Source organism: Polypterus senegalus, chromosome 18 (assembly GCF_016835505.1).
Source record: "Polypterus senegalus isolate Bchr_013 chromosome 18, ASM1683550v1, whole genome shotgun sequence".
Taxonomy (NCBI): Eukaryota; Metazoa; Chordata; class Cladistia; order Polypteriformes; family Polypteridae; genus Polypterus; species Polypterus senegalus.
The window spans coordinates 29,449,678-29,470,413 of record NC_053171.1 but is presented as its reverse complement, the minus strand read 5'-3'; the positions used below and the strand labels follow the sequence as shown (position 1 = coordinate 29,470,413).

The window sequence follows — 20,736 nt, the reverse complement described above, 5'->3', positions numbered from 1 at the left end:
CGAACAATAAAGAGCTGGAACAGCCTGCTGTTTATTTTCTGCATGTTCGCTTTTCAATGGAAACCGATTTCACACAAGGCCTTTCATTCACCCCACTGTCCATTCGTAGCAAGGCTAGAGCTGCTCTTCTTTCTGACGTGTTGTAAGTATGGATGAGACAAGTTATTTTTCCTGCCATGAACAAACTTCCCAGATGACATTTCTCTCTTTAAGTATTCGGGCCATATGCTGGTCAGTAATCCAATTCATAACTTCTTTATTTTCAGGCAGAGGAGCAGAAATGGACAGAACAAATACATTTTAATATTGTGGTGTGTTCTCATCCTGTCCGTTTCGTCTTGGATCTAAGTCTGTTTATTCATACTTGTGTTGGGTTTTCTGAGTTTGTTTGCTTGTAATTTGTCTTGAAGTGAATAATCTTGTAAGAGTTTACATTGATTTGGGATCTTGTTTACTTCTTAGAGAACTGTGTGATAGTGTAAAGGGCACTATACTGTACAGTATAAAACAAAGATTGATGGATTGAATAATATATGTCTGACGCTGCCTTCATCTGATTGTTTTCTGTTTCATGTAATCATACTTTCAAGTATGTGCCTCTTTGATGATGTTGCTTACAGTGCCGGTGTGTTAAATAATGCTGACTGAGGCAAGACATTTTACCTTCGCTGTATGTGTTCTTACTGGGTCAGAATTAATACACTTAATCTACATAAAATATATATTGTAATACAAGGTTCAAAATGAAATGCACCTGTAATACAGTACATCCTTGGAACAAAAGGCAAAATAATAAATAAATAAATAAATAACATTTTTGAAAAAATAAAAAATTTCAATATAATAGAACACACAAAATAGTCATGGGTGGCACAGTGGCGCAGTGGTAGCGCTGCTGCCTCACTTCCTTGGTCCCTCCTGCATGGAGTTTGCATGTTCTCCCCGTGTCTGCGTGGGTTTCCTCCGGGTGCTCCAGTTTCCTCCCACAGTCCAAAGACATGCTAGTTAGGTGCATTGGTGATCCTAGTGTGTGCTTGGTGTGTGGATGAGTGTGTGTGCCCTGAGGTGGGTTGGCACCCTGCCCAGAATTTGTTCCTGCCATCTGCCCTGAATTGGCTGTTATTGGCTCCAGCAGACCCCCGTGATCCTGTGTTAGGATATAGCGGGTTGGATAATGACTGACAAAATAGTCATTAAAAGCAATGCAAATATATGAATTCTTCAATGCTTCTGCTTGACCCAAAGATATATTTTTATTGAGGTTGCAATGACAAAATTGCATACAAAATAAAACAGCTGTTTTGAATGTTCTGCACATTCTCTAAATACCTTGGCAGGTTCAAAAAGCTAAAATGCACTGCGCTTTCTGATTACTGAGAGATATTTAACAGACATCATACCTGTGACTGAAACTTTAATAACATTCCACAAATGAACAAAATTGGACAAAATTATAATCAATATATACACAATGCAATATGTAGCAAATCAGGAAAATGAATACCAATATCAATTACTGAAATGTAGCTTCCAAATGAACTTTTAAAGCTTGGTCACTCGCTCTACAGTAAAGCAGTCCATATCACAGTTATGATATGTTTGAAAAATTTTATATTAAAACATTTCTACAATTTTTTTGATATGCTTGTAACTCTTACAGTTAATTCTTAACATTTACTTTCTTGCATTATTACTTTGTAGTGTTAAAAAAAAATAATATTGTATGAAAATGCTGCTCTGGTCAAAATGTCACCCGAGTGGATCACCTCTTCATCTCACTCTATGTGCCAGCCCTGCTTATTTAGATTTTAGGAAGACAACTAACTCTGTGTGCTGATGCCTTTTTAAGATTAGGCACGTTTTTCAAATCAACCTGCATACTGTTATTTTCCTAGTATGTGTGGCATGTCAAATTTGCAAAGAAAGTTGCTGTTTATGGAAAAAAAAAAACAACAGGCAATGCACAAGATTCAAATCAATGTCAGCTCAAAGCCACAATCTACTGTATTGGAAAGGCCATGTCTCAGAGGGTTGTTCAGATATGTTACTCTTTCTAAAGTAAAATGGTAGCATTTATGCAGGCACTTTCCTAAGCATGCCAAAATGTCTGTTCAGAGTCTGATCTTTCTCAGCCCTTTCTCTGAGCAGTGTTTGGAGAAAGAGTTGTACTTCTGTGTTAATTGGTCATTTAGGAAGGACCATGACATTTTTTAACACTTTTGCGCCTTTCTCTGTCTCTTAAATAGTGCAGCTGGATCAGCATTTCTGACTAGACGTTTTCGACACTCCATCCTATGATTAGATTTTCCAGTCATGAATTATTTATGGCTCAACCCGTTAATCCTTCACATTAAACCTGCTATTTTGCAGGTTAATTTTAGGGCCATGGTTGCCCCAGTAACTGAGCTTGATTTTGTAAAATCTTTGTTTCTGGAACAGGCAGAGCCCGAGTGCTTTCCAGAAGGAAGGATTAACGAATTATTCGCATCATTGGCCTCACAGATCCCGTAATTCTGGCTTTATTTGTTCCAGAAAAATGGGTTTAGCAAACTCCAGATTTTTTTCTGGAAATGAATTAGCCCTGATTCTGTGGATTTTGATTTATATTAGACAAGTTTCACATTAATCTTCCTTTCTGGAATAGACCTCAGGCATTTCTAAAGATGCTGATTCCAATTTTTCAGAGAGCACCAAAAAATGTTTTATAGACTGGAGCAGATCAGAATTTCTCAGACCTTCACTTTTTTCTTTTCAAATAATTTGTTGAAAAAGATATTTTACAATTGACACAGAGATGCATATGAGATGAAGTTAAGCTGTCCTCTATTGGCTCAATTTGCATCTTATTATTGTTTGATTGCTGCCAATAGTTAAATGTTCTGAATCTTAAAAAGCTAGTCAATTAAAATCTAAGTAAAGAAGTTATTGCAGTAGCAGCAGTAATTGGTGTCTAATTAAAGAAGTGCCGGGAATGAAAAATATTATCATAATTATTGTATTTCTTGCTGTTTTACTTTCTTTTTTCTTTTTTTTTCCTGAACTTATTTATATACTCATATTTATTTATTTGAAGAGTTTCTGTAAAAAGCTAATATCTATCTATCTATCTATCTATCTATCTATCTATCTATCTATCTATCTATCTATCTATCTATCTATCTATCTGTCTAACATTCTAAGTATCTTAAATTAAACAGTGACAAAACTAAGGTTCTCCTCACTGGTACAAAATCAACATTATCCAAGACTGATCGTTTTTCATTTGTTATTGATAATTTCTCTGTCTCCCCTTCCCCACAGATTAAGAGTCTGGGTGTCATCCTTGACAGTACTTTATCTTTTCAGTCCCACATCAATAACATCTCCCGGTTTGTATATTTCCACTTGTATAACATTAATCGTATTCACCCCTCCTTCACTCCCCATATCACTGTTATCCTCGTTCAAAGCCTTGTCACCTCTCGTTTGTACTATTGTAATTCCCCTTTTTTTGGTCTTTCTCGCAAATCTCTTTATAAGCTTTGACTGGTCCTGAATTCATCTACCTGCATCATTACTAGAACCCCCTCTATTCACCATATCACCACCGTCTTGCAGCAGCTTCACTGCCTTCCAGTTAAGTTCTGCATTGAATTCAAAATTCTTCTGTTAACTTAAGGCTATCCACAACCTTGCCCCTCCATATCTGTCGGACCTCCTTCATGTTGCCATTCCCTCCCGCACCCTCTTCCTCCATCTACTTAACTGTCCCCTTTGTCTGTCTTACCACCTTGGGGAGCGGGGCGTTCAGTCGCTCTTCTCTCCAGCTCTGGAACTCACTGCCATCTGAGCTTAGAAATACTGAATCATTTTCACTTTTCAAATCTAAACTTAAAACTCATTTGTTTAAGACTGCTTTTTCTCTTTGACTACAATTGCTCTGTCTGATTTAAAATTTTGTATTTTTGTTTTGTTTATAATGTTTGTTTTATCTTGTTCAGTGTCCTTGAGTGTTTAGAAAGGCACCTATGATTAAATAAAATGTATTATTATTATCTATCTATCTATGTATCTATCTATCTATCTATCTACCATATTCAATGACAAGCAGGCTGTGAGGCCTTTAAATTTTAGGACACAGTGTAAATGTCTTCAGCTCCCTTTGAATGTGATGTGCACCAAACAAAGTATATAACTACTAAGAGCAAATTCTTATTTGTGCCTGGGGGTGTTGTCCCTATTCAATAAAACAATAAAAGTTGACCTTTGGTTCATGCTGAGATCCTTGTGCCACACTGGCTCAGACTAGTCATTGGCCCTGCTATTAACTTGTTAATGATACCTGCCCACATCTGCTGTTTTTCCATGACTGCCTGGCCTGACTAGAGTATCTTGCATTGTACTGAAGCTTTCACAATGGGTTTAATGAAGCTGTATTGCCTCATGAACACAGGGCTCTTTGTCAGGAGGCAATTTAGTATTGGCAGTCAACCTAACCTGCATGTCTTTGGACTGTTGGAGGAAACTATTGAACAAGGAAAACATGCATACTCCAGCGAGGGAACACCAGGGACGTGCAATAGTACTACCTTGGTGGAACTGGGATGCTCATGTAAGAACTTCTTGTACCTATATGCTGCTGAACGTTCACTTTCAATTCATCCATTTTCTGAAACCGTTCTGAGATTAAAGGGATTTTTACACAAGTGACGTACCTGTCTTGGAAGAAGCACCATAACATCACAAGAAACATTTGAACTTATTCACTCAAAGCCAATTTAGAGATGCTAGTTAGTCCAGTACACATGATAAGGAAGAAAATCTGAATCACAGGAGAAATATATAGATGTTCATATTTACCAGTTCAGTTTCTGATTCTGCTTATACCATTTCAGGGTTGTGAGAACCAGAGTCAATCCTAATAATATTAAGAATAGGGGAAGAATCCACTCAGGAAAGAATACCAGTAAATTTCAGAATACACATTATGTAATTCTAGCTACCTGCTATCTTGACTAAGTTGGTTGAGTAAATGGACAGATGGATGGAATGACAGGCTGAGGCCATGCTGACAGGTTTCAGCCCAATTCCCTGATCATTTGTTCACGCTAGCAGGCGTAGATTCACAAAGCTCCTTATGACTCCTTGGTCCCAACAGTCTAGGTAAACATTGTATTATTGTTTGGGATCCACACTTTGAATATCTCTATAATGTTTTGCTACTTGTATTGTATATTTTTGAAAATGACAGCTGCCTTTTTCAGAAGTTAACAGAGACAAGGAGTGATAGGACATGGCATGAACTGATATGCAGTAGTTAATGCAATAGTCCAACAGGGTACATTCCACGAAACACATGATTGCATCCTAATAAAGATAACGAAATCTGATAAGATTACCTGTAAGGGTGGAGTGATTGCTCAGCAGTCAGATGGAAGGTATGGAATTTAAAGGCAAGGTTTCCGTCACGTGTCTCAGTTGTGTTCCTGTATACTTTGTGTGAAAAAAAAAAAAAATTGTACCCAGAAACAGAGGCTCTGTTTTTACAGAAACAGACACAAGTAAAGCATTGTTTGGTGCTCTTTTACATGAGTGACTACCACTGGAGGGAAATTCAAAGGGCTAATGGTAAAGAGGTCTGGAGGAACATCAGCTACTCTACAATGACTGCTTGTTACAGTCAGATTGAATATGCAACGATAGGTGGAGGAGATGCCTCCAGCCATCATACATACATTTGAAGTGGACCCATTTAGTGCTTATCATGATCTGGATTTTGTTTTGCATTTTTTTACAGGTTTTCCTTTTTCCAAAAAAAATCATTTGAAGGTTTTAGAGATGAGGGGATCTAGTAGTCATATTTGTTTCATGTTTAAAGTATGTTTTAACTGTGATAGAAACTAAATATTATACTGTAAGTACACTGACAAGTTGCCAGCTTTGGGATGACATCAGCAATATGTCACCAACAGTTTGAGCTGAGATTCAATCACTCAAATGAGAAGCTTTAGTGCCAGTGGCAGGGGAGGCTATAAAAAAAACAGCAAGCCTGCCAAAGATGCACAGATTTCATCTACTGCAACAATAGTTAGATTGTACTTCAGAAGACAGCGAGCTACCTAAAAAAGTTTAGCAAAGAGCAAGAATCCATTAGATTGGTGCCACAAAGTACCACAAGGGACTACAATATGTTTCTCTGCAATACCATTTCATTTTCAATATTGGAGCCACCATCTTGTGACCTTTATAGAATAACCAGTAGTATGTGATACATGACATCATGAAAAATAAAGATGTAAAGGTCAATGTCATCCACTCCCTCATTGTCCAAACGTTGTGGATATACCAAAGAAAACAATTAGCATTGTCATTGGCGGTTCGATCAGATTTTTGGTAACAAATCCTCTTGTTATTTTGACTTGGACTTTCGTCTTTTGTTTTGGGTCTCTCTATTCAAACAACTCTGGTTTTTGACCGTCCACTGAGTTCTTTGAATTATGATTTTGATTTCATTTTCCTGGGCTTGTTGATTTGATACATGGTTTCCTGAATTATGGCCTTTCCTTGTTTTAAAGCCTGCAAACCAACTTCTAATTCCATTCTTATTCAAAAACAGCTCAGTCAATAGAGCTTGTCTGAAAGGGCAATGCCTGAATATTTTCATGTTTTCAGTACTCTTCACTTAACTCATGCTGCTAGCTCAGTCTCTGATTTAGGACATGTTGGACATTGTGAAGTACCAGCTAAAATTTGTTTGACACCCTCAGCACACCGCTGCCCAGATGTGCCATTTAATATTTGCACTGACTGCACAGAGGAGCAGCCATTTTGAGTAGAGATGGCTAAGATAACTAACCAATGTCAAAACTGGTAAGACAAGATTTAGTAGTACAGCCTAGGACTTGAAACATAAGTTACAAGTAGAGTACCATAGTGAGAATCTCAGAAACCAAAAATAATGAATAGAATCAAAGCCAAAATGTTAAGTGTAAATCTCAGTTGATGGACATTAAATAGTTCAAAACCAGAGATTCTTTTAAGTGTTCAAACAGAAAAAATATGGGTGTTGGCTTGTATCATAAAATACTAGAGGATTGGGTTGTATCAGTAAAAAAACACTATAGGTATTGGGTTGTTTCCACAAACATGGACGATGAATTTTCAATGTTGCTGGCTTAGGGGTCGTTACACTGATTATGTCACTCATAATTATTTAATCTTGCTAGATCTCTCCTCTGCCTTTGACATGTTCAACAACCAGATCTTCCTTGCCACTCTCTCTGACCTTGGCATTACTGGGACTACACACAGCTGGCTTGAGTCATACTTCTTGGGCAGATCCTACCATGTTTCCTAGTTTGAAGAGATGTCAAAGGTGTAACAGGCAAACATGGGGGCTGTGGTCACTTTTTCTATAGTATCATTTCTTGTGACTGAAGACAGAGAGATATAATTAAAGTTAGTAAAAAATCTTTTATTAAATACACACCAGGCAAGGGTAAGATGACAGAGAAGCACAGTCCTAGGACACCTGCCCTTCATCTGCACCGAGGGGTCAGTGTTTCAGATTTTTTATAGGGTTTCTTGTCTTATGACTTTAGTTACACAAGTATTTCAAAACATTAGCCTGAATCAGCATTATCAAAAATCTAAAGGTGGAGTACATCTGTTAGTTTCCTTAGTTTGGGGCTCGATGAGTCCACACCCGTGGCCTTCCATGTAGACGCCCAAAACCGAGAAGTAGCACTTGTTTACGTACACTATAAGCATGCAGGGTCTGCGTGACTCCTACCACACACACCATAGAACATGCTTTCTGTCACGTACATCAGATTTGTCAAGCACAAGTTATTGACCTGTATTTTTATTTTTCCACAGGGCGCCTCAAGAATTGGTGCTGGGCCGGCTCCTCTTTTCACCATCACCTATCATTGAGACCCATGGTTTTTCTTACCAGTGGTATACTGCAATATTAGTTATTCCCTCCAGAGAGCTATGTGGTATCCAATAGCATCTCTGCATATCTCACTGATATTGCAACCTCAATGAAGGCACACCATCTCCAGCTCAACATGGCAAAGACATACCTTCTTGTTATCCCAGCTCATCCATTTATTCAGCACCCCATGTTGTTCAGTTTGGCTCACTACTGCTAACACCTGCCAAGTTGGTATGCAACCTGTCCTCAGCTGTCGTTTAGGGTCCATGTTGATATGGTTTCAGTCTTGCTGATTTGTTTTATACAATATCCGCCAGTTCAGACCATATCTCACAGAGTGTACAACACAATTCCTGGTCCAGGTTCTGGTCTTCTTAATTTTAGCCATCTCCAAGTCTTCACTGGCAGGAGTTTGGGCACGTACCATATATACTCGTGTATAAGTTGGGTCTTGAAACCCGAAAAACTATCATAATATCAGACCCGACTTATACACCTATTCAAAAATATGACATTTACATTTTTTAAATTTTTTTACATCTTCTTGTTACTTCCAATCTCGTACCTGTTTCTCAGACACATCAAATTTTGTTGCAGCAGCACAGTTACCAATTTGTTTTGCCACTTCAACAACTTTTAATTTAAAACCAGCTTCTTATTTTCTTCTTATCGAATGCTCCATTGTAGATAAGGGATGCTCTTACGATAAAGGTGTATGAGGTGTGAGATACAAACACAAAACAGTACAAATGATGCTTCAGAATATTTAATTTATTACCATGTGGTCACGTAGGCACAATACGTAGGAAAAAAAGGCTTTGTGCTCCATGGTTACTCTATCAGGTGGGCGTTAGCATAAACATAATCTCTTTGACCAATAGCATGAGTTTTCTGCATTCTATTTATACAACTGACATTATAAAATACCAGAAATCATACAGTAAAATAAAGCCCCAACTTATCCACGGGAGAACTTAAACGCGAGTATATACGGTATCTCCAAGCAACTGCAGATGATTCAAAATTCAGTGGCACATCTGGTGGTCAATCAGCTGAGGCAGGCACATTTCACTTATCTCTTTAAAAGACCACAATGGCTTCCTGTAGTGGCATGCATTAAGTTCAAATCCTGGATGTTTGCCTACAAAGTAGTCAGTAGGTCAGCACCTTTATATATTGAGACACTTTTCCGAGGTCTTATGCTTCTTCTCAACCACTCTGGTCTGCTAATGAACCTCTTTATGGTATCAAATCTTAATCAAGAATATTTTCGTGTCTAGCTCATTGCTGATGGGACAAGCTGCCCACCTCTATTCAAAATGCTGATTCCCCCAACAAGTTTAAGAAATGTGCCAAGATTCTTATTTGGTGAATTTCTGTCTAACTGATATTAGTTGTTAAGTTTTGGTAGCTCAGGAATTGTAACTCACTTGTGTTCTTTAATTTTAGTGATCAATTTTGTAGCCTTGTCCTGTCACACTTCTTCCTTCCCAGGAAGTCCCACAAACTGATATTACTCGATTATGTTGACCTCTTTTGTAAGTTACTTTGCATAAACATTTTTGCTATCCAATATATGTAAATGTAAAATGCAAATGACTTCTAGGAGACACCTTCTGTAGCCTGTCCCTAACAACGTCCCTAACTACGGGTTCTAAAGATAGCAAAAACAAGAAAGTACCTGGTGATGACGTTTTAACAGGTTTGGTTACCTAATGTAGGCCTGATTCCCTGGTCATCATGTAATTCACATCTCTACACCTGCTTAACCCTTAAATGAAACCGCTATTTTGACACCATCATGCCTAAACCTCTGAGACCAGAACAATCCAAGAATCTGTACCCAATTAATGTTGAAAAGTTTGATGTTATTTGTTAAAGCACAAGACAAAATACAATACTAAAAGATTAAACGACAATAATACAAACTGTAATACAATAGTTCAGTGTTTAACAACCTTTGTGGTGTCATGACCCACTTTTTCACATGTCATGCCAATGTGTTTGCTTCCCTTCATGATTCCCGTCCGTGAGTTTAATGTGATTGTCTGGACGAAAAGAGTGAGTGGGGTGGTTCCTCATGCTGAATCAAGTGCGATTGTCAAAGCAGGGTTGTCACCAGAGTGCCAGAACATTAGATGAATCAAGTGTGATCCTCAAGCATAATCGATGCTGCCACTGAGAACTGAATGCAAACATTAGACCAGTGGATGGAGTTTTGTTTGGGGTCAGCCGCAGCCCATTTGCAATGCCATTGCGGTCCACAAGCTGAGAAAAGCTGCTCTAGCTTGTTTCTTGCTGCAACTATTAGTTAGCCTACAATACAGTGAAAGAATAAGTCACAAAGAAGTAATGAGCTTACAGTATTTCAGTACTTACAGAGAGTCTGCTGTTATCTTGTATCTTGAAGATGGATTCCTCCCGCATTCTACTGCCTTTGTAAAATGTATTTGTGTGGCATCCATGGGTCAAGATTGAATTGACAAGTCCTTCAAGAAAGACCCTTCTGGCACTCCTGCTTACTTTGAAAATGGCATTCTGTTTTGAGGTGAAGCTATACAGTATACAGTACCTCCTTTTCAAATGTTAGCAGATTGGAAAGAAAACAAGTTTAGTTCCTTATAAGATTAACACTGTTTATTTACGTTTCCATACTTCTATTCTACGTTCAGTTACAACTGACCAAACATTTTATGTTTATTTTTACAAAGTATGTATATTTTTATTAACTCATTGAGGGCTGAAATTTTTTTCCAAAAAACATAGTTTTCTGAAACGCAATGCCTTCACATTGAAATCAACATAAAATGTCTGTTGCTACATGCTGTGGCTGCCAGTTTGCCAAGAATCTGCGGCAGGCAAGCTGCCAGGCTGTGTTCACATGGCTGTATATGGCAGCAGCAATGGTCATGGTCACAGTACATTGCAATCTGGTTTCTACCTCTTATCATTGTTAAGTGGCAGTCCTCCCAGGTGAACAGTGCCATAGGCTGTGTCAGCAACATGAATCTGTTCAGCACCACGATTACCTGGGGACCGATCATCTGAAGCTGCAAAACCTCATATTTGTTTTCAATCGCTTGTATCAAAATCAGAGTCTGACAACTCTTAGTCCAATTTAGAGAGAACACAGGGCACAGGGCAAAATGTTGTCCACGGAGTATTTTGCTTTACACATACACCAGATGTCAGTGCCATTTTTGCCATCGTTTGCGCCTTGCTGCTCACAGGAGCTCAGGAAATCTCGGTCAAAACCAATGAAGCTTACTTTCCTTTTACCAATGAGAGTCTGACTAAAATGGAACGGTTGGTTTTGTCACAGTTTACAGTTGATTGCCGATTATCTTCAGCTCCTCCTTTTGGCAAAAGTCGACATCAGCCCTGAAAGAGTTAAAGGATTACTTCAGAGCATAACTTACCTTGTTTCACATTTCACTTGAACTGTTACCCACAAAGTGGAGCTAATCCTTGTGCTTCCATTAGTCATGTCTTTTGTTTAACTGAACAAGTTCCTTTGTTCCTTGAGGTTCCTTTCTATTTCCTCTTTAATCTTTAAGTTATTCATTCTAACAAACTTTTAACATGTTAATTTTACTTTATTTGACATCTGAGTATCGCCAGTTAATTTCTGACCCAAATCAGTTCTTTGGCCAAGCTTATATTAGTGGCACAGAGTAGCCTCTCTGATTTCGTGGCACCTTCTTCTGTGCCAGTAAATAATTCCCTTTCTCTGATTTTTAGAATTATTATGGTTCATCTGACATACTTTCCCTAAATTTGGTTCACTACTCCTGAGGGCAGCTATTTTTGTACCCCAAAGTGAATATTATATGATACATTTACTAGCTGGGCCGGTGCCCTGTCAAGGACATTGTTCCTGCTTTGCACCCTCTGCTTGCTGGGAGAGGCTTCAACCCTCCGTGACCCTCCTCAGTAATCAACCCTCATGGCAGGAATCAACCCAGGGCCTGCGCCAGGGAATCACAAAGGCCACCCATGCACACACTCACACATTGTGAAAAATACACATAGACACAGGGAAGGCATACAAACTCCATGCAGATAATGTGCTGTTCACACCCAGGACACTGGACACTGGCTCTGTGAAGCATCAGGGTTCATCACTGCATCACCATGTCATCCCTGACAAAATGTTTACATGTATATATTAATACAAACTCACTGAGAAAATGGTTTAGCACACTATACTAAAACTGGGCACAGCCTCCTTCTGCTCTCGAAACAACCTCAGATTTTCATGACATGGATTCCATGAGATTTTGGAAACATTCCTTTGAAACTCTGGTCCACGTTGACCTCTTTGTATCACAGTTTCTGCAGATTTGACAGCTGCACATTCATGTTGCCAGTCTCCTTTTCTACTACATCCCAAATGTGTTTAATTGGATTCAGATCCGATGACTAGGAAGGCCACTGAAGAACATTGAAAATATTACCATGTTCATGAAATGAAACCAGTTTGAGATGTCTTTCCTTTGTGACATGTTGCATTATCAAGCTGAAAGTTTCCATTACAAGACTGGTAAACTGTGGCAACGAATGGATGCACATGGAGAGCAACAATACTCAAATAGGTCATGTGATTCAACCGATGATTGATTGGTATTAACAGGCCTAAAGTGTGGCAAGAAAACACTCAAATCACCATTACACCACCACAACCAGCCTGAGCTGTTGACACAAGGCGGGGTAGGTGCATGGATTCATACTGCTGGTGCCAAATTCGGACCTGCTATTTGTGTGCCTCAGTGGAAATCAAGATCCATCAGACCAGACTACATTTTTCTAGCTCCTAATCTGTCCAGTTTTGGTGACCCTATGTCTACTGCAGCCTCAGCTTTCTGTTGTTGACTGACAGGAGTGGAGCACAATGTGGTCTTCAACTGTTGTAGCCCATGCACCTCAAGGTTCAACATGTTGTGCATTCTGAGATGCTTTTCTGCTCACCACAGTTGTACAGAGTGGTGATCTGAGTTACTGGAGCCTTTCTGTCCACTTGAACCAGTTTGGCCATTCTCCTTGGACCTCCCTCATCAACAAGGCATTTTTGTCCACAGACCTGCTGCTCACTGGATGTTTTTTGTTTGTCGCTGAGGGCGGCATAGTGGCACAGTGGTAGCGTTGCTGCCTCGCAGTAAGGAGACCTGGGTTCGCTTCCCGGGTCCTCCCTGCGTGGAGTTTGCATGTTCTCCCCGTGTCTGTGTGGGCTTTCTCCCACAGTCCAAAGACATGTAGGTTAGGTGCTTTGGTGATCCTAAATTGTCCCTAGTGTGTGCTTGGTGTGTGTGTGCGCCCTGCCTGGGTTTGATCCTGCCTTGTGCCCTGCGTTGGCTGGGATTGGTTCCAGCAGACCCCCGTGACCCTGTGTTAAGATATAGCAGGTTGTATAATGACTGACATCATGCTAAGAAAACTTGAGAGAATGTTGTGCATGAAAATCCCAGAAAATCAGCAGTTACAGAAACACTCAAACCAGCCCGTCTGGCAGTCAACAATCATGTCACGGCCAAAGCCACTGAGATCACAATTTTTTCCCCATTCTGGTGTTGGATATGAATATGATCTGAAGCTCCTGACCTGTGTCTGCCTGATTTTATGCATTGCACTGCTGCAACATAATTGGCTGATTAGATAACTGCATGGATAAGCAGGTGTACAGGTGTTCCTAATAATTTTTCATAGTTGAGTGTTTATATATATATATATACAGTAAGATAAAGGTGCTATATAGCACCCGACCCGACACAGATTGGACATGGAGGCACATGTAATATAAATAAACTTTTATTTTTCTTCGTCTGTGGGCTATGCCTTCCTCATACCCACAGACACAACACAGTCCCAAGCACAGTAACAACACAAAAGCACTTTCTTCTTCTCTCTTCCACCACCACCACTCCTCCTCAGCAAGCTTTGTCCTCCTTCCACCCGACTCTGGCCGCTGAGTGGTGGACTCTGGCTCCCTTTTATTGGGTACCTGGAAGTGCTCCAGGTGCTTGATTGGCGATATCTGCCTGCATTCCCGGGTAAGGCGAAACCAGTGCCCAAAAGGTGCCAGCAGCTCCTGCTGCAGCATCCCCAGCTGGTGCCTGTGGACCTGCACAGAGCTCCAACCCCCATCCAGCCCTGGGGGACTCTGAGGCACCGCTGCGACCCAGGGAGGCTGCCATTTAGCATCCAGGGGGAGATACTGGGCTTCCCACCGTTGTCCCCCTGGCAGATGTGGTGAAGGGGCGTCACAGTCAGGCATGGACCCCAGCCATCCGTCACAATATATACATTCACTCTTCCTTAATAAATACATACAAATAATGGAAAATACTTGTGATGAATTCCATAGCACTGTCAAGTGAAGCAGTGTTTGACAAAAGATTTATTCTAGCAAAGTTACACTTTTACCTGAAGTGTATTTCTGTTCTTGGCAGGTTCTGTGATTTGATCAGTTTTAAGTGGTGGTAACAGAATGTTTACTATTATGGTTAACAGTACAAAAATGCTACAACAGGATTAATTGTGGGCTTGATAACTCACCGAGGGTCATTGAGCATTAAGACTGAACCTTTCTGCCTACAGCTGACCACCTCAAAGAATATTTTTTATCAGTTTTGATATTTGGCTAATGCCTTAATCCAAGATGACTTATAAGATGAGTGTACTGTACGTATAATTGCTTGCATGTATTTTCTGCAGTTGGTGCACAGGTAAGTTAACCATCTTGCCAGGGTCACACAGTGACCACTATATACAAGCTTTATATGGCACAATTCCATAGTAAACACTGCTTTGAATGCACTTTACTTGACCCGTTTAATTTTCTGTGTGTGTTTTCACCTACAGAGCTGGCAGGTGACTCACAGGGTCTGAAATCTTGAGTTTAAAATCCAACAACTTAGCAACCAGTTCACACCGCCCGCAGCCAGCAGACCTTGCTTTATATATTACCTTCTATAGTGAGGCTTTGAAGCTACCATAAACCATTCCCATATGTCTCTAAAAGGAGCACTCTCATGCCAAAAGTGATTCTTAGAATATATTATCATTACACAACTGCCTTAAGTTGGTTTGACTAAACATGGACATGTTTTAAAGCTTTGTATGTAAATGCTCGTAATGGCAATTTAATTTAGATTCAAACAATGCCAGCAGTTTCATGGTTCGACTCACTCGGGGTCATATAATATGACGACTGATCCAGTAGCCTTGAGGTTTACAATTAAGCCGTCAGACGTGCTCTCTGAAGGACATGGTCACAGCAGACGCTATGTGAAGGTGATCCAGCGGTACAGAACAACAGTTTCCGTAATTTTACAGCTGGAGTTCTGCCATGCAGCGGAGTCACTCGGAGAGTCACCAGGCAGAGTTGAACCCGTGACCTTCTGCTTCAAAGCCAATTTACCACTAGGACACGAGAAATCGTCTCCTATACTCTCACTTTGAACTTTAAGATGACTGCACAAGGCTTACATTCGCATTTGACTTTTTAAACTTTTCGTCGTGAATGAGAGCATTGAAGCAGACTGAACTAACCTTCCAGAAATGCCTTGTTGTCATGTGAATAGACGGAAGGATCGCCGTGCATGTGTTAGGCATTGGGTCAGATAAACATACTTTTATTTTTGTGCACTGGTCGTGCCAAACGTTAGGTGCTAGTAACGCGCTGGGAAAAACTACACAGCAACGCCCACTGCCAGAGAGGACAATTAAACCAGCAGCAGGAACAGAAATTCAGCCTCCGCTTACACGTACAGCGGACTGACGGCAAAGTCCGAGACGGTCAGAGGGGACCACCGCACTTCGCTGTCCTGCCTGCTTGTACACTTTAACTGACCGAGGCTTCTAGGGTGTTAAAATCGGAAAAAGCTGAAGACGTTTATATGGTGTAACTTATTTTAATAAAGCAGAACCGAGTAAACGCATATGATTCGCTAGAAAAGTTTAGGAAGAAACTCGATCGATGATGACAATCATCCTGGAGGAGTTCGGACATCCATTGGAATGAAACAGACTGTACAGAGACGAGGAGAGTGATAATCTGCTTTCGCGTGTACGGATGCGTGAATACTGTTTGCGGACCACAATCAGGTAACCTGAACAGATTGAGCAAGCCTGCGTAGAAAGTGACTTTCTTCTGTCACCATTAAGGCTCGTGCATACAACCAGGTAAGCAACCTTGGTTTGCTAATGGAAATGATTCTCCATCGGTCTCTTCTTCTCGCTGCCCAGGTGATTTTTCTGCTTGTTGGTTTCTCTATCGACAGACAACAGGTTCTTCCGAGGGAGTCACTTATATAAACACACACACACCTACAGCTCAGGTTTTACTACGTATTCTCCTTTTACCACTTAACGAGTGCGAAGGTGCAGGTCTCAAGCCGAAAGATGATTTCGCTTTCATTTCAAATAACAGGGGGGTATCAGTTTACCATTTTCGAACGACACTTCCTTAAAAATAATTCGAGCCGCAGCCGTCCTTGAGCGACGAGCCTTACCTGAATGTCCGCTGGTGGTCGTCTGATCCGTGGTCTCACTTGTGTTAAGAAATTAGAAACGAGCAGTTAAACGAAGCGCATGCGGCAGAGTAAAAGAAGGTTACAGTAAAAGGGAATTACAGTAGCCGATCCTTAAAGCATTACTAAGCATTAGAGTACAATTTAAGACTAGAAGCCTGCTTCAAATCAGTCCAAGGCTACAAAATATAACAATGAGAACATAGGAAACTTGACAGTTAGTTTTTCTGATTATTCCTTACATAGTACACGCAATTTAATATTTGAATTAATCGCAGCACATCGAGTACAGAAGCTGAAGTTAACTGGACTGGACACCCCGTCGGACTGTATCAGCACTTGTAGGTCCGTAGATGACATTCGAGTCAAATTAGTCAAATACTTCTTGAGATTTTCTTACAATGTTCAGAACTAACAACTATTTCAATACGTACTTCTTTGTATAGCACAATATCTTTAGAAGTACTTTGAAATTAAATATGGCTCAACATATCAACCCTTAGAATATAAAAGAGCATTTGAGAAAGCTACAAAAGTGTGATTATAATTTAAAATAAATACCATCTTTACTACATACTAGACATAATACTCTAATAATATTCAAATGAATTTTATGTTTTCTTTCTGGACATTCTTTATTTTGGGAAAATTTGTTAGGCTTCAAAGATTAGAATTTCTGCAATATCATGTATTTTTGTTACTCTTTCAAAAAATGTTCTTTCCCTTTTAAACACTGCAGTAATAAATTAGAACTAGTATCACTACTACCACAACTAATAACAATCATACATTTCATGTAAGGACTACCAAATACAGAGCCAAAGTATAATTTACACCTGTTCCCAGGTTAAGTGAATTGCATTCTACAGTGAATCAAATATGAATAGAATACTGTTAATGCAAAAGTGAAGTGATTTATACTCATTGTATATATACATTTATATACATTGTATATATACTCATTTATACAAATGGCACAGATGGATCCTTATATGCACATATAATGGAAGGACAGGGGGATACCACCTACTGTGTCAGGGCTGTATAATGCCCCAATACAGGATGTGGCAATGTCCCTTTGTTGGATTTGCCCATTCAGGTTGCTGTCTGTGCCACCAGAAGGAGCCACCGAGAGCAGGTATCCCCAATTTGGGGGGTTCCACCTGTCCCCAAAGTACTCCCTCTGTGCAGTATTGTGGCACCGGAGGTACTCCTGGGTCCAGCATAGAAAGACAACATTTGAAGGTTGTTTAAGGTATTCTCTTCAAAATAAACAGTGTTTAAACCCAGGACAGTTATGAGTGTGGTTGTATCTGGGGTTTGGGGCTCTGACACTTACACTTACACTTAATAAAAGGATGCTTGCATGGTGTCTGTGTGTCCATTTGGCTGCTATGTCTCTGGCATTTCAATAGTAGTAATAAAATGCATTGCATTTGTCTTTCCAACACATGGCATGTCACAAACATTAAGATTGCTCTTACAGGTCCATTACCAAATGGCATATAAGTGAGGCGTATGCATTGCTTTTGTCATTCTAACAGCTGGCACACACAAACTTCCAATGATCATTTTACTACTAGAAATGTTTGTGACCTGATTTACTCGTCAGCTGATTATCAATATTGGATCAGGTATGTTGAGGCGGGCAATACCCAGCCTTCCTTTGGCATCTTCATCGAAGCACCTTCCACTTATTGTTTTATTCCATGTAAACCTTTAATCACAAGTTGATCAAATCACATTCTTGTGACTAAGTTGTATCCCCTTGTTAGTTTACTTGATGTAATCACATGTTAAGATCAAATGTTAAAATATTAAATTGTGTCCAATTGATCTGCCTTAGTATACTCAATGGAGATTCTTTCATTTTTCAGTTTATATATACAGTATGTATGGGCAAGAGATGGTCCCTGAGAGACCCTGATCTGGGTAATAAAAATAATAATTCTTTACATTTATAAGACGCTTTTCTCACTACTCAAAGTGCTCTCCATGCAGGGAAGAACCGGAAAACAAACCCACAACCTCCTTACTTGTATCTCCTCAGACAGTACTAAGTATTGTTCAACTTGTTCATTCACAAAATCTGGAATAAAGGTTTGGATTCATTTAAATTTTTTTTCTGAAAAACGATACATTTTTCAGTAACACAATCCATTAAAGCTAAATGAAAGAAATCATGCAAAATAATGACTGAATTATGTAAGATTAACATAATTAAAATGTGTAGCAGAAAACCAGTAGTATTGTAAAATAGCATACCTAATTCATGCAGTAGTAACTTTATCATAATGTATAATTTGAATGAATAAATGACACTGAACTGACATATGTATATGTTGAAAACAATGCAGAAGTATAGAGCACTGTAGAAACAGCACACATAATTCAACTAAATAATTTCAGTGGGTTTGTTTCAGTGTGTATGTATATACTATATATATACTGTATATATATACAGTATATATATATAGTATATATATATATATATATATATATATACACAGTATATATACAGTATTATGGACGCTAGAGGGGGCTGTTGCCCCATGAAACCTAACAGACAGATGTTCAGGACATACGTTTAAAAGCACAAAGCAGATTTTACATTATTTTCTTAAATAAAGTGCACAAAGCACCAAAATTCACAATAATCAATAATCACAACAATCCAATCCTTTCCTCCTAGCAGCTCCATCACACTCCCTCCCAACTCCGGCTCTATTGCTGGGTCTCGACCAGTCCTTTATATATTCCTTGACCCAGAAGTGCTCCTCCTCTTCTTCCGGGTCAAATGACACATCATCAACTTTTAAGCAGCCCGGAAGTACTGTGGGCTTCCGTCCTCCTGACTCCAAAGTACTTCTGGGTTGTAGGGAACGTAGGAGTCCCCAGGTCCTTTATGAGCTCCCCCTGGTGGTACCCACGGCACCCAACAGGGCTGAGGAAACGGACTCCATGTCCCAGGATGCCCTGAGGGAATCAGGGGTACAGCTACAGTCTAAGGGAGCTGCTACCTAGCATTCCGGGGGAGGCAGGGTCCTGGAAATTCTGCCTTCCTCCATTCTTTCAGTTCAGGGACGTCCCGGCCGTTTATCACTATATATATATATTGTGGAGGACTGCCGGCTTCGTGCTCCGGCCCTCACCCCCAGGCCGCCAGGAGGAGCTCTCCCAACAGCAGGATCGTGCCCCGAGTTCCAGCAGGGCCTCATGGACTATGTAGTGTTTTTACACTTGGGGACCACCGGGAGTCGCTGTAGGGGCGCTCATGGGCTCTTGTGTGCCCTATAACCCAGGAGTACGTCACGGTCACGTGACGGGAAGGAACGATGTGCTTCCGGGATGAAGAAAAGGACTGTTTGCCCTGACCCGGAAGGAATAAGGAACTGTGGTCTGATTGGACAGGAACGCCTCCGGGTCAGGGGCTATAAAAGGACTATGGGCCAGTCCAGACACTGAGCTGAGCTGGGAGGTAGGGTGGCTAAGTGTCTGGGCGAGGAGGAGAGAATAGTGTTGAATTTGGTTTATAATTGATGAGTAGTGTGGAGGGTGCTTTGTGCACATTGTTGTTAAACAATAAAGAGTCTTGGACTTTTACCTGGTGTTTGGAGTCATCCCTGAGGGTTCAAGGGAGCACTAGCGCCCCCTACTGCCACACTATATATATATATATATATATATATATATATATATATATATATATATATATATATATATATATATATATATATATATATATATATATATATATATATATATATATATATATATATATATATATAAATATATATATCTGCGGTGAGCTGGCGCCCTGCCTGGTGATTTGTTCCTGCCTTGTGCCCTGTGTTGGCTGGGATTGGCTCTAGCAGACTCCCGTGACCCTGTAGTTAGGATATAGCGGGTTGGTTTTATTTCAGGTGACTACCTGTTGAAGCTCATCGATAGAATGCCAAGAGTGTGCAAAGCAGTAATCAGAGCAAAGGGTGGCTATTTTGAAGAAACTAGAATATAAAACATGTTTTCAGTTATTTCACCTTTTTTTGTTAAGCAGATAACTACACATGTGTTCATTCATGGTTTTGATGCCTTCAGTGAGAATCTACCAATGTAAATGGTCATGAAAATAAAGAAAACACATTGAATGAGGAGGTGTGTCCAAACGTTTGGCCTGTACTGTATATATATATATAAACTATATATACATAGAGGTGTTTAAAATTATGCCAAGCACCAGTGAATGTTGGGTCTTAGTAGAAAATTACTTTAATAAGGACATGGGCACAG

At 39.9% G+C, this 20,736-nt stretch overlaps 1 protein-coding gene across 3 annotated transcripts in view; it reads left to right on the top strand.

The window, feature by feature from the left end:
• The first annotated feature begins 15,176 nt into the window (after nucleotides 1-15,176).
• Nucleotides 15,177-20,736, top strand: part of LOC120518285 (tumor necrosis factor alpha-induced protein 2-like) — a 70,330-nt gene continuing 64,770 nt past the window's right edge. For 2 of the 3 annotated variants that reach the window (XM_039740979.1, XM_039740980.1), the window contains exon 1: nucleotides 15,177-16,099. The gene's annotated coding sequence lies outside the window, so the exon portion shown is untranslated. The remainder of the gene's footprint in view (nucleotides 16,100-20,736) is intronic. The other variant, XM_039740981.1, reaches the window with a different exon arrangement.